Below are 15,733 nucleotides of genomic sequence, written 5' to 3' on the forward strand. Positions count from 1 at the left end.
AAGCTTTTAAGTTTCATGAGGTCCCATTCGTTTATTCTTGATTTTATTTCCATGATTCTAGGAGGTGGGTCAAAAAGGATGTTGCTTTGATGTATGTCAAAGAGTGTTCTGCCTATGTTTTCCTCTAGGAGTTTGATAGTTCTTGCCTTATATGTAGGTCTTTAATCCATTTGGAGTTTATTTTTGTGTATGGTGTTAGGAAGTGTTCTAATTTCATTCTTTTACATGTTGCTGTCCAATTTTCCCAGCACCACTTATTGAAGAGGCTGTCTTTTTTCCCATGTTTTATATATTCAAATGTCTCTTGAAATACTTCTGGGGGAAGGCAGGGTAAAATTAATTAAATAACTAATTAGATTTTAGAGATATAAATTTTTCCCTCCTTAAAGGTTTCATTTCTATGAGGAAATATTTCAAAGGATTATGGTGGTAATTGACGTCTATGAATGTTTTGAATTTTTTCTCAATAAAAACATTTTGTATATCCTGGGAAGAATGTTAGTATTTTTTGAAAAATTCCCTTGGGAATGTTTATTCCTAATCCACTATAATTTAATGAAGCATCCCCAAATAAAGCATAACAAAGAGTCTATTTTGTATAGCAACTAGTGAACAGCAAAACAGATATCAAATTGTGAAGAAGCAGTAATTGACATAGTGGTAGCTCAAGGTGCTCAGAAAGAAAAAATAATATAAGGCTAAAGTATACACACATCCGGTTGTTAGGTTGAAACATTAAAATAGCCCACTAAATTCTGAGTACTATAATTTAGTCATATCCTGTTAATTGCAATAAGGGAAAAAATGTATAAAATGGAACAATCTTATTTACCTATCCCTTTATTCACCATGACTTTCTAATACCACATTTTTAATTGAAATTAGCCTTTTGGGATTATAAGTTAGGTATGTGCATTGTAGAAAGTTGGAAAACACAAAGAACCAAAAGTGAAACTTATTTAAACACCACGGGACCATTTTCTCTCCACCTGTATCCCTACCCCTAAAACATCTGCACATTCTTCCAGATATTCTGTTTATACACATCCACACAAAGACAATGTATTTCTTTTTTGAGATCATTCCATCTGTGTGGCTTTGTAATCTAATTTTCCCCATTATCATTCTTTTCATCTTATCTAGTAACTGATCCATGATTAAATTTACCCGAGTTTCTCAAAGTGCACTATGCTACCTGTTTGTCCAAACCAAGATTTGCATTCCTCTGGTTGTTATGTTCCTTAATTTTTCACCATCCTTGATTTATTAAAAAAAAGAAAAAACTGAACCAGCTTTCCTATAGTTTATTCTATCTTCTGGATTTGTTTGGTGATGTCATTTAGCTTGTTCCTTTATACCTTGTACTTCCAATAAGTTGAAATTTAAATCAAAAGGCTTTGATGGAATCAAGTTAAATAGTTTCTAAGATACACTGTAGGTGATGGGAAGCGTATCCGAAGACCTAATATCTGGTTTATTTAGCCTTAATTATGCTAAAGTTATTCACTGGATTAGGGTAATGCTAATCTGATCCCTCCATTCTTCAGTTGTACGTATTTTTCCGTTAATGACAAAAACAAGTGATTATTGTGGTGTTATTTTGGAAACTATAGGAATATCCTATTCTCCATCAACCATAAGAATAATTTTCAAATAATACTTTTAACAATTGATAATCTTTGCTGGAGTCAATACATTGGTTACAGTTTGTAGAAAGATGGTTTTCTAATTCTATTTTATCTTCACCTGTAGTAAAAATTCTTCCGTAAAATAAGCCTTAGTCTCTTCATTTGAGTCTATTGAGTTACCCTGAAAAGGCAGGATAAATGCTTAAAATTCTTCCCCTCCACTTACAAATTCACTAATACAAAATAAGGAGCTCATTTATTAATGAGATAATATGTAATTTATCATCCAAACAGGGACAATTTGAGAGTAACAGTGGGTGCCATCAATAATTAAGTCAGGACTTTCTTGAGAAAGTAAGGAGGTATAGGTCTTCTTTTAGCTCAAAGAGTGATGCACATTATTTTTCAGTATTTATTTATACTTTAGTGTCATTATGAACCTGCAGCTTTCTGTTGATTCAATGTGCTTTAATCCATAATAGCTATTATTATGATGATACTTAAATTGTTAATCTTTGGTCTGTGTGGGCTTTTGTAAACTGGATCCTGTATTTTCTTGATGCAGTACTTAAAGTAATCATAATGTTGAAGTACATACAGAAAAGTACATGTTTACAGCTAGATGGATTTTCCCACAGTGAATATAACTACCTGTGTAATCTGTATTCGTGTCGATAAATGGATTATCCTTTCCCAGAGGCTCCCTCTGTCCCACATTCTAGTCATTACCCTCACTCTTCTGTGGGCAACCCCTCTCCTGACTTCCAAAACCATAGTTTAGCTTTGTCAGGTTTTGAACTACCGTATATTTAATTCTTTCAGTCTAACTTATTACACTCAACTTTATATCCTAAGGTTCAAAATTCATCTATATGTTTTCATGTAGTTTAGTTCACTTATTGTCATTGGTGTACAGTCTTCTACTGCAGAATGTACCACAGCAAAATGTTTAATCCATTTTACTAGTAATGAATATTTGGTTTGTTTCCAGTAGTTAGTGATTACAAATAGTGCTTCTATGAACATTCTTTTTTTTCTGCTTTGTTTTTATTGAAGTGTAGTTGATTTACAATATGGTATTAGTTTCAGGTGTACAGCATTGTGAGTCAGTATTTTTGCAGATTATATTCCATTATAGATTATTACAAGATATCGGATATAATTTCCTGTATTATATAAAGTAAATCATTATGCTTAAACATTCTTGTACATGATTTGGGGAGATCTATGCATTCCCTTCTCTGATACCTAGGAGTGGACTTGCTCCATCACAGGTGTGCATAGGTTCAGAGGTAGATGTTGCCAAGCCACGTTCCAAAGTGCTTGTACCAATTTACACACTCACAGTACCTGATGTTCCACATCCTTGTCCATGCCTAATATTATCTATCTGTTTTCATTTCAGCCATTCTGGTAGGTATGCAATGCATCAAAAATTAAAAATTCATAGTTTTTCACTTTCATCTTTCTAATAACTAATAAAGGCATACACATTTTAATAGGGTTATGATTTATTTGACTATTCTATTTAGTGAATTTTATGTTCAATTTCTTTGCCAATCTTTCTATTTTCTTTATTCTTTAAGGAGTCCTTTATATATTCTTGATCTCAGTCCTTTATCAGATATGTGTGTTGCAAATATCTTCTCACTGTATTAATGAAATTTTCTGATGACAAGTTATTTTTAATGTCCAGTTCATCATTTTTTCCCTTTATGATGATCATTTCTGTGTGTCTTGGTTAAGAAATTTTTGTCTGCCCCAAATAATGATGCTATTCTCTTCTGTTTTCTTCTAAACTATTTTAGTGATCCCTTGTATTTTCTTTTATGTATTTTCTTTCTTGTATTAAAGTATAGCATATATACAGAAAAGTGCACACATCATGTGTATAATTTTTACATACTGAACATACTATGTAATCAGCATCCAGATCAAAAATAATACTATACCAGAACTTTGGAGTTATTTTTAATATACTTGCTAGATGATTCCTCTGCAGCTTGCATCATCCCACTTAACTGACCCAAGTGTAAAAATCATTTTTAGCAAAATATCTGGGTAAAGATGATTTCCATACAAAGAGATTGGATAATACTACTGTACAGATTTTATATTATGTCCTTCACCATATAATTTCCTTGTTCATAGTACCATAAATTTTAAAATTTTGAGATATGCTGATATTATAATGATCAATATACAGTTCACAACTGATTGTGCACACACACACACCCTTACATAAAAAAATACTTATCGGGATTAAAATCAAGTGACGCAATTGGAGTACAGTATTGGAGTTTTTCTTTGGTCTCTAGAGTTTAATTCCTCTAAACACAGGTTATACTTCGTGTGTGCTTGGGGTTCATAAAGACTCAATCTTTCATTTTGTTTGAAAGCATGAATAACTCTTTCTAAGTACAGTAGGAATCTCTATCACTTACTCACATGGGGGATCACATTTGCTACTCATTCTATTTTATTTTTTAAAAATGTATTTACTTACTTATTTTTGGCTGCATTGGGTCTTCTTTGCTGTGTGCAGGCTTTCTCTAGTTGTGGTGAGCCAGGGCTACTCTTCATTGCCGTGCACAGGCTTCTCATTGTGGTGGCTTCTCTTGTTGAGGAGCACGGGCTGTGGGCGTATAGGCTTCAGTAGTTGTAGTTCCCAGGTTCTAGAGCGCAGTCTCAGCAGTTGTGGCACAGGGGCTTAGTTGCTCTGAGGCATGTGGAATCTTCCCAGACCAGGAACTGAACCCATGTTCCCTACATTGGCAGGCGGATTCTTAACTACTGCACCACCAGGGAAGTCCCTGCTACTCAGTTTAAATATGAATCCAAGTGTTTTTGAATAAATTTAAAGAACAAAATAGTATCCATAACCAGCACTTTATTGGAAGATTAAAGAGTCATGGAAAAACATCTTATATGTATCCCCAATGAGTAGGTCAATTGGCTTTAACAAATTTCTTATAAAAATATTAATTCTTGGGTTAGAATTTGTTCCCAGACAACTGAATTGAGGTCCTGAAAATATAATTCTAAGATTTAGTTTTTAATTTGGCAATTATAACTCTTTTCAGTTTTTCTTCATAAAAATATAAAATATAAAAAAATAAAGAAGAGGGTGAGGGTATTCCAGAAAACTTTCTAATAATGCAAAATATGTAAAAAATAATAGAATGTTATCTGGATTATTATTCTGTCTGAAAATTAGCCTTCCATAGTCACACCTATCTGTTCAATTATTCATATCACCTTACTCTCTTTTAATCCTCATGTTAGAGAGAAGTAGTTATAGAAATTAAATCTAAGTATCACAGGGTATCTTAATTAATTCTCTGCATAGAACTACAAATTCACACACACACAAATACGCAGAGTGATAATTAGAAATATGTCTATTTTCTTTCAAATTGTTTTTAAAACATAACAGAAAAATTTTAATGTTAGAAAGGATTCACTACAATAATGACTTCGAAGTAGAGATTTGCCCTAAAATGAATTTTTGAGGTCATCTTGTTTAACTCCTTCATTCTACAGAAGGGGTTACTATTTCAGTTACTTTTGATAATAATATGAGAAAACTAAAATAGAAGATTTTTTCAAAGTGGTGTCATACACCACTAGACATACTTTCTGTACTGCTCTGTTCCCAGCACCTGACAGAGTGCCTGGTGCATAGTAGACATTCAATACATATTTTTGAATAAATGAGTGAGTGAATGATGATAATATCCTAACCTGGAGAAGCTAAGCTTTTTATTTGTATCCAGCATATGCAATTATTTGTTCACTGGCTTATTCCTTCCATTATTCATGCGTACATTTGTGCAGTTTTATTTAAAGGCCATCTCTATGTTTTCAAGCAGCCTAAGACATAGAGGGGACAGAGGCGTAAAAAAGAAGAACCTTAGAGTACAATAAAGTAATTGCTATAATGTGGGTATATATGAAATGTCATGGAAAAAGACATCTCTGCATCTGCTTGTGGAGTCAGGGAAGGCTTCCTATAGAGGAGGGAAATTTTCAGTTGTGTAAAGAAAGATGACAGGCATCTTCAAAGAAAACAAATTAGGGAAAAGAATTCTGTGAAAAGGGAAAAACATGCACAAAGAAATAGAATCAAAAGAGGGCAACTAATGTGCTAAAAATTACTGATAGTTCCATATCCTCAGAGCATAACTGGGATAAGTAGGTTTTGATAGTCACACATTACTTTAAAATGAAAACCCTAGGAAGGTAGTATTTTCCTTCTTTCCAGGTAGGAAAATGGAGATGAAGACTTTTTCTAAGAAGTCCTCAGTAGAAATGCAATTCAAGGTCGTAAGGTGCTAGTTTTATTCTGCTGGTTAACTATCCTAGTTTCCTTCCCACAGTCAGCCTCTTTGAGGCATCATCTATGCAGCAAAGTCTTATTAAGCCAGTCTTCACCATGGCAGAGATAAGTCTGATGCCCAAATTAATCTTCCTACCATATCTTCTCCTTTACACTTTAATCTTCTTTCAAATCAGTTCTTCTACCTTTTTGGTTTTGTTTCTTTATCTCAGCATCCTCATGCTGGAGAGAATAGTTCCAATTTCACTTGAAAGAGGGAAACGGGGATTTATGTGGAAAAACCATTCCTAGGGCAGGTTCTACAGCATTTGAGCTACGAAAAATTGCTCTCAAATGAATAATGTTGGCACCTGATATGCAGTAATTAATTGGAAAACAATATAATACACAATCCAATATTGGTTACCCTATGTTTCCATGCAAAACAGTTGGTGATTTGTCCTTTAAAATTTTTATAGAAGTAATCTTTATTTGTTTAAAACAGAAAAGAATAAAGAATAAAACAAACACAAAAATAATCCCTGTACCCAGAGAGTGTCTGTTAATATAGAGAAAAAGTATACATGCAGAAGATTTTTCAAAAAATAACAGTACAGAGATGTAAATATGTAACTATCTCTCTCTTACCCATCCCCATGGTTCCCCCCACCATCCCTCTCCCAAGAGAGGTACTTACCGTATATTTCTTCTGTCTTTACAAGGAAAAGAAATAAAGATTTACGGCATATATAGATCCTTTGAAAATGTATACACCATACTGTTACTCTTTATCTTCCCTTTAAAAATAAAATGAGCCGTTAGCTATACTTATTGACATTTTCCATAGCAGCTTATTCTTTTTAATGGCTATATAGTTCTTTGTTCATATGCACCATTATTTGTCTAATTTGTCCCCTTAAACATCTCCATTGCTTCCACTGCTTTTTCTATCATAAACACTGTGGCAATGAATATTCTTTTAAAAACATCTTTGCCTTCCCATAGGATTATAACTATAGAATTACTTTCTGTGTCGAAAAGTAGAAATCCTGAATCCCATGTGAATATGGTATTATCATTTTTGACACACATAGCCAAACTGGGCTTCAAAAAAATTTTATGCTAATTCACACTTCTCCCAGTGGTGTATAGAAATGCTTGTTTCCTCATACCCTCGCTAACAGGATATTAGCAATGTTTAATATTGTTACCACTTTTATGGGAAAAAATGATATCATATTACTGTTTTAATTTGCACTTATTTAACTAAATTGAGTACAGTTGATAAACTTTTAAAAATAATCACTAATTGTTTGAATATTTATTTCTGCAAATGGAAATTTTTTATTGTTTTTAGTACCGTGGTATGGTCTATTCCCAATTTCAAAACATATATTTATTTTTTTCAAAGTGTTTTATACTTACTACCAATAGTATTTGAAATATCTTTAGGTGGTACATTGAATATTTTTATTTTATTTTTATGTGGTTATGAAAAAACATGTTTTCCACTTAGGATACCACTTGAAGTTTTCATTTAAATACATTTAACTTTGAAACTGAGTTGATTTTAACATATATTAAATAAAAACAAGTAAAATGCTTTTTGGGTTATCAAAAATGGGTAAGTCCATATTTGAGTGACTGAATTTGGATATACAATGGGTTAATCAATGTAATATTCTTAAAATAAAATATACTTTAAGCCAAAGTTTCAATAGTTTATTAAATTTCATTCCTCAGGCAAAGTAGAACCACAAGCTAGAATTAGAGTTAGGAAGTGAAAAATGAACATATGCTCAAATTCAACCTATAGGCTTTCTCCAGAGCCAAAGAATAAGAAAATAAGTATATTTATTTATTTGGTTATTTAAAATAGATCTCAGAAGTCACATCATTTCATGCAGAAATACTTTATTTTATATATATATAAAACAAAGACTTTTTAACAATGTAGCTACAATACCATTATCACAGCCAGCATCAACAGTTAACAACTCCTTAATAGCAATTTTCCCAATGTCTATTTTGTTCCAATTGTCTGAAAAATGTCCTTTTCAACTGGCTCTCAAATGCGAGATCCAAAATTACCCACATTTTGCTTTTGCTATGACTCAAATAAAATCCTGTAATTTTAATTTCTATAATCTGTATTTGAATCAGGGCTGAAGTTAAGGAGATGCCTTTGTGATACAACCTTTGTACAGATGAAGGGAAGTGAAGCCAAATACACTTGGCTCTTTACTGTCTTCCTGAGTTTGCTGGAGGAGGGGCTGGATATAGACAGAAAATTGGACAGGGTTGTAGAAATCGTCAAACTTTTCTACTGCTTTCTAAATTAAATTTTTGCATGCAAAGCTAAGCCGGTGTAGCCCAGAGAATTAGGGGAAGGAATGGAGAGATGCTTTAGTTGCAAATAGTTGTTTTCCTTTTACTAAATTTAAACATTATACAAGGTCTTTGTTTGCTAAAACTATGCAGCAAGATATAATGATTAGAGGAGGAAATCAAAGGAGGGCTTTATTTTATTGGCAAAGGGAGAAGCTTCAAGTTTAGTAAATAAAAACAAAATAAGCTAATTTGGTTAATGCAGCAGAAACTGATGCAGTCAGCAAAACTTGTCTAAAACAGGCAAAATAAAGATGAAGGAAACTAAGAAAAAAATGTGTTATTGGAAAATAAAAATTGGAGCACTAAAAACACAGCAGAGGCTTAATCACATGGAGTTAATGTTCCAGTATTGGCTGTTCTGAGCATATGCCAATTTTTGTTGCCTTCTCAATGGAGTTCTCTCCTTGTGCTAATAAAATTATAGTAAAACTGTATTAATAAATTAGACAAAATCTCTTCTGAAGCCTTACACACTTTAGTTTTGGTCCCAAACACTTAAACCTCAAACAGCAAAACAGAAGTCCTACAGTTACACAGACTTACCTTTTTTAGTGACCATTTATTGTTACTTGAGTGTGTCCCTTGGCTGGGTTACACAGCTTATCAACGCAGTCCTTTTAGCCACAAACTCTCCTTTAAAAAAAAACCTTATCTCCAGAAAGACCTTAGAACACCAGTAATGTTTTGACATCCTTGAGAGATTGTCATCCCATCCCTTCATCCAACTCTCCTCATATAGCATCCATCTATTTTGTTGGCCATGTCATAAGTGACAAGCATTCCACATACTATCAGGTAAGCATGCAATCATCTGCTGATTGTTTAAAATCAATCCCTAGGCTTTCTTATTTTGTCTCTCAATATTCTTCAAAAAAAAAATAATATCTCCAGACCTTCTAAATCTAAAAGGCAATTAGTTAGTGGTACCTAAGACTTTAACATTATAAATTTATCCAGATTTAATACCTAAATGAGAGAAATATCTGAATTGAAACATGAATTCAGTTTTCATATCGGATGGAAAAAATTAAAGCTGACCATTTACTAAATATAAACAGAGACACGATTATATTAGTTACTAGACAAAGGGAAATTCTCTTAGTTTTGCTTACTGCATCCCATAAACAGATTTTCCAAAGAGGAAATTTCTCCTCGATAAATGTGATAATGAAACTAAGACACCTACATTCATTGATAATTTCAGTGCTTCAGAACAATACCATTCTTCATCTTATTAATATAAAAACTGACATCTTGACTGATATACATCACTTGCTTCATGAATCAGACAGTAGCTCCAGGCTGGCATAATTTTAGAAGGGAGAAAAGTAAAAATAACTATTTCCAAATCACAGATATAAATTAGATTTTGTTTGTCACCAAATTATGCCATTTTGCAAAGGGATATTACTTTCATTTCATTTTCCCAGAACTACATTTAGTAAAATAACAAGAAAATACACTATTTTTCCAAGATGTAGTATTAAACAGAAAGAAAATAGCCTATGTTGTTATTCTGTACAAAATCACAACGCAGAATGGATTTAAAAGTGAAAGATTCCCTTGGAGTCTATACTCTATTTCCTTTCTTTCTTCTGATAAAAAAAAAAGCATTCTCTGTTGAAAGTGGAGCCTTATAGACAACACATTTTCATTGTCTCATTTTCTCTTATTCAAACCTGAAGTATTTCACATTTTGCCTTAAATATAATATTTTGGCTGAGTTTCATTTCATTGTCCACCTGAATGCTGTTCAGTCCTATCCTAGATCTATTTCATTTTCATGAAAGATACTGAATTTTATAGTTGTCTTTGATAAAAGTTGTGTTCCTAACACAAATGAAACAAATTTGGAACTACGAAATGGAAAATTAAAGGGGAACTCATGGTCAGATAAAAAAGAAATAGACTAGACCTATAGGGTCAGTGCTGTAGATGTCACAGGCCACTTGAGGAGCATATACACAAATTACCCTGCCTTTTTAGGCAACTCAAACTCTCAGGTGTCATCCTCAGTAGTACAAGTATATTTCAAATTTCCTAGACTCTCTGATGGCAGGCATCTCACCCGATGCTCAGCTTCATTGTGAACAGCATGAGCTAAAGTACTAAATTCCTCTTTGCAAATCTGAACCTCATTATTATTCCATTCTGCTAGGGTCTGTCCAAAACCTAGCTTCATGGTTGCATTTAGCCATTAAATCAAATCCAGCTATTGGGCTAGAATCATGGATAGGCTTTCATGCCCTCTGCTGGATGTTCAAAGAAAAAGCTACATGCTTCATCAGTAAGAAAAATCTCCTTTTAAAAATGAATGCTCTTTAACATGGGAAGAAAAAAAATCTAGTCCTATCAGAACTAAAATCTGAGATACCAGGTAAAATTGAATTTTAATGATTTATTGATGAACTAAGACGCAGGCAAAGATTTTCAGAAATGAGATGACAGAAAGAAACACAGGCTTATTTTTTTAAATTCTATTTTAAATATCATGATAATCATATAACCCAAATTAGTTTTATCATTTTATTATTTGCAGTAGTTTTCAGTGAACCATAAAGGGCACCTGCTACAGAACTTTCAAGTCTCTGTCTGGAGGTCAGAGAAAAGTAGGGAAACCCTAGTATCATGAAAAATAATGCTAAGAAAGTTTATTGGAGAGATATATCCAGAACCTTGTACAATACTTGACATAAATAGCCATACAATAAGTATTTCTAAAACATTAAATTAAAATGTGACCTGTGATATTTGATAAGAAATCTGCCAGAAAACTTTCTATGAAAACAAACTATTTTCTACCAACCCTACCCACCCACTTACAGTCTATTCCCCACACTTCCTCCCCAGCCCCCAAAAGTAAACCAACGAACCATACACCAAGCATGAACTTTGGTTAGACTTGCACTGACACATAAATGTAAGTCACTTAAAAATAAATTCCAACCGCTTCAATCCTGACTTTCACTAATGTCTTCATCAAACTCCAGCTGTGGCCTTCCCTGGTAGCACAGTGGTTAAGAATCCATCTGCCAATGCAGGGGACACAGGTTCGATTACTGGTCCGGGAAGATCCCACATGCTGCGGAGCAACTAAGCCCCGGCACCACAACTACTAAGCCTGCACTAGTGCCTGCAAACCACAACTACTGAGCCCATGTTCCACAACTACTGAAGCCCGCACACCTAGAGCCAGTGCTCCACAATAAGAGAAGCCACCACATGAGAAGCCTGCACACCACAATGAAGAGTAGCTCCTGCTCTCCGCAATTACAGAAAGGCCGCGCGCAGCAACAAAGACCCAACACAGCCAATAAATAAAAATAAATTTATTAAAAAAAACCAAAAAACTCCAGCTGCTGAGTCATTAGCCCTGTTTCCAGATGTGCTTACACTTCTCTACGTGTTAATTATAACTGCTGCATGTTCTGTAATTGGAATGGATTTTAACATACGTAGCTTATAGGATATGACCAAAATCTCTTTTGTTAGAGTTACTTATTTGAAATAAATGTATTTATAACCCACATTCTCTGATGTTTATTTTTACAGCCACTTTTGAAGATAAAAGACCATAGTGAAAAAATACTTGGAACAGGAATTAAAAGATCAAAATAGTCTCTAGTTTTGTCTCACTCTAATTAGTTATGCACCTTGAATAGTCAATTATCCTTCCAAAGCCCATTTTTCTCATCTATTAAACGAAGGCAGTACTTTATGTTTTTTTAAAACAGAATTTTGCTGAGATTTTCAATTATAAAAGTAATGCACACATATTAGTGAGACATTAGAAAATTCCAAAATTGTGAATAAAAAATAAAATCACCTATAGCCCCACCACCTAAAGAAATTTATGTTTCCTTATGGCATGATTTCCTTTGTTTGTTTCCAATTGCACAGTATAAATCTGACAAACCATTATTTGTTTAACTTTATTTTTATTAAAGTAACACGTGCATTTAGTCTTTTTTTTTTTTTGGGATCTTTCTTGGAGTATAATTGCTTTACACTATTGTGCCAGTTTTACTGTAGAACAAAGTGAACCAGCTATATTAATACATATATCCCCATATCCTCTCCCTCTTAAGCCTCCCTCCCACCGTCCCTATCCTGCCTCTCTAGGTCATCATTAATCATCAAGTTGTTCTCTCTGTGTTATGTAGCAGCTTCCCACTAGCTGTTTTACATTTGGTAGTGCATATCTGTCAAGGCTACTCTCTCATTTCATCCCAGCTTTCCCTACCCCCCACCCCTGTGTCCTCAAATCCATTCTCTACATCTGCATCTTTATTCTTGCCCTGTCACTGGATTCATCAGTACCATTTTTTTAGATTCCATATATATGCATTAGCATAAGGCATTTGTTTTTCTCTTTCTGGCTTATTTCACTCTGTATGACAGACTCCAGGTCCATCCACTTCACTACAAATAACTCAATTTCATTCCTTTTTAAGGCTGAGTAATATTCCATTGCATATATGTGCCATATCTTCTTTATCCACTCATCTGTTGATGGGCATTTAGGTTGCTTCCATGTTCTGGCTATTGTAAACAGTGCTGCAGTGAACATTATGGTACATGTATCTTTTTGAATTATGGTTTTCTCAGGGTATATGCCCAGTAGCGGAATTGCTGTGTCATGTAGTATTTTTAGTTTTTTAAGGAATCTCCATATTGTTCTCCATAGTGACTGTACTAATTTACATTCCCACCAACAGTTCTTTGCTTTTCTCTACACCCACTCCAGCATTTACTGTTTCTAGATTTTTTTTGATGATGGCCATTCTGACTGGTGTGAGGTGATACCTCATTGTGGCTTTGATTTGCATTTCTCTAGTGATTAGTGATGTTGAACGTCTTTTCACGTGTTTATTAGCCATTTGCATGTCTTTGGAGAAATATCTGTTTAGGTCTTCTGCCCATTTTTGCATTGGGTTGTTTGTTTTTTTGATATTGAGCTGCACGAACTGCTTGTATATTTTGGAGATGAATCCTTTGTTAGTTGCTTCATTAGCAAATATTTTCTCCCATGCTGGGGGTTGTATTCTTGTCTTGTTACGTTTTCTTAAATGTCAAATAGTACTATTGGCTCATGATGAAAATTAGTGCATCTCTCCTCTGCCTGTTCCCATATAGCATTATCTCCAAGTCCTATTTCTTGAGGAAATAATTTTCAACTTTTTGGCATCCTGTTTCAGATATTTATGACCTAATTTCCACATGATGTACTTTACTACTATTTCCTGACTTTTTAAAAAGTTTAGATATTATTCATTGATTCCACACAATCTGAGATTAGGATTTAGTTTCTAATCCTAACCCACCTTCCCTCATTCAAACTTTCCTCCTCTGCCTACATTGTCAATGTGAATAACCCTGCTTTTATAATTCAACATTAGTTATTTACCTTATTCACAACTTAACCATTTGGTTGGTTAGTCCAACTTTTGTTTCTCATAGATTTATAATCACCTTGCATTTTTAGTTTCTTCACTTTCCATTTACCAGTCGTTATCACCACATTTTCATTACATATTTTTCCTTAATCTTACCTCGTATTCTCCAATAGCTATTCACTGTCATGTTCTGATTGACTCTTCTCTGGGCTGCTGCAATGCTATCTTTCTGTAGATGAAGTTCATCCTCATTTCCAAAATTCTATTCACCTCTCTTGCCTCTAAGTCTTGGGCATTTCTGCATTGGTACAGCGTGAATTTTCTTGATTAGTCTCAGTTTCTTTCCTTAAGTCACTTAGCATAGTGGAGAAACTTGAAATTGAGTCAATTATGATTTATCTATCTGCATCTATCTCAGATGTCTTTCCACATACTAAAACTTATAGCTAATTTTCTTCATCTTCTGGCCACTCTCTTTGCTCTTGTGAATGAAAATGCATTTTTACTCCTTTACTATAATCTTAGCGTATTTAAGAAAAGAATGGATACATTCAATCTACCATGTATAACTTAAAGTTATACAGCATTGTCAGCTGTCCCCGGTTTTTACCCACACTCACTTCTGTAAGGCTTCATCCCCATCAAATTCCCATCCAGTTATTTTTGGAAATTTCCAGAACTAGGGAACTTTACTTATAAAATTTGTTTGAATACATACTAAGTGCCAAGCTGCTTTAGAGCCTTGGGGTATAAATTAGTGGATGACACAAAGATTCCTCCCTTCATGGATTCACATTCTAACAAGGGAAGGCCAAAAGCAGATTATAAATAGAATTTTGCTATGTAGTATGGTAGAAGATGATAAGTAGAAGATGATAGATGTTATGGGAAAAGGAGACAGGGAAGTGGAAGTGCTAGGGAAGAGACAGGAAAAGGAGACAGGGTTGGGAGAAATTGCATTTAAAGTAGGGTAATTAAGGTGGGCCTCATTGAGAAGGTGACTTTCAAGCAAAGACTTACAGGAGGTGAAGGTATGAAGCAATGTTGATATCTGGGAGAAGAGCTTTGCAGGCAAAAGGAACAGTAAGCACTAACGTCCAAAAGGATAGATGGGGTAGGATAATGCCTGGTAGGTTTGAGGACAGGACAGTGTTCCTGAAGCAAATGAGTAAGTGTGAGAGCCATTAGAGAGGAGACCTGAAAGGGGTATGGCTCCTATAGCACCATGTGTCAAGGACTTTTGGCATTTTCTGAGTGAGATAGGTTGTCACTGGAGTTCAGCTAAGGAATGTGATCCTCCTTATGCTATAAGAATACTGCTCTAGTTACTGTGTTGGAAATTTAGAAGGGCAAAGATGGAAGCAAACAGAGCAGTTTAGATGCTATTGCAGTAATCCAAGCAAGAACTGACAGTACCTGGCTCACACCAAAGATGGAGCAAAATGTTTAGAATCTAGACATATGTTGAAGGCAGAGCCAAACCAAGGCATTTCCTGATGTCGGAAGTCACATAAAAGGAGGACTCAAGGCTGACTCCAAGTTATTTGCTCTGAGCACCTGGAAGCTATTACCATCAGTTAATATGCAGAAGGTTTGGATAAACATGTTTGGGAAGAAATTAGGAGATAAGTTTGGTCAAAGTTAAATTTGAAAGGTATATTAGACTAACAAGTGAAGATACCAACCGTTCTGTTCAACACATTTGTCAGCTGAAGACCACATGATGTCTGCCATGAATTTCTTTTCCTGGACCCCTTGCTCATGGCCACTGCAAAAATGTCACTTGATGATATCTCATTGCTACTTCTGTAGTCAGAGTCCTCAATGAAAATAAGGGTTCTTATCATGCTTTGCTAAGAAATGCCAAGTCTTGAGGCATTGACTCTTGGGTTCTGGAGTCTTCACTCACTAATATAAAATGGGAGCCTCTGCTTCTCCACATTGTGGGATTCTATGTGCCTCATAGCTTAGGTAGTCTCCTTCAGCTTCTGTCAGCACTT

This window comes from Hippopotamus amphibius, chromosome 6, assembly GCF_030028045.1.
Source record: "Hippopotamus amphibius kiboko isolate mHipAmp2 chromosome 6, mHipAmp2.hap2, whole genome shotgun sequence".
Classification (NCBI taxonomy): domain Eukaryota; kingdom Metazoa; phylum Chordata; class Mammalia; order Artiodactyla; family Hippopotamidae; genus Hippopotamus; species Hippopotamus amphibius.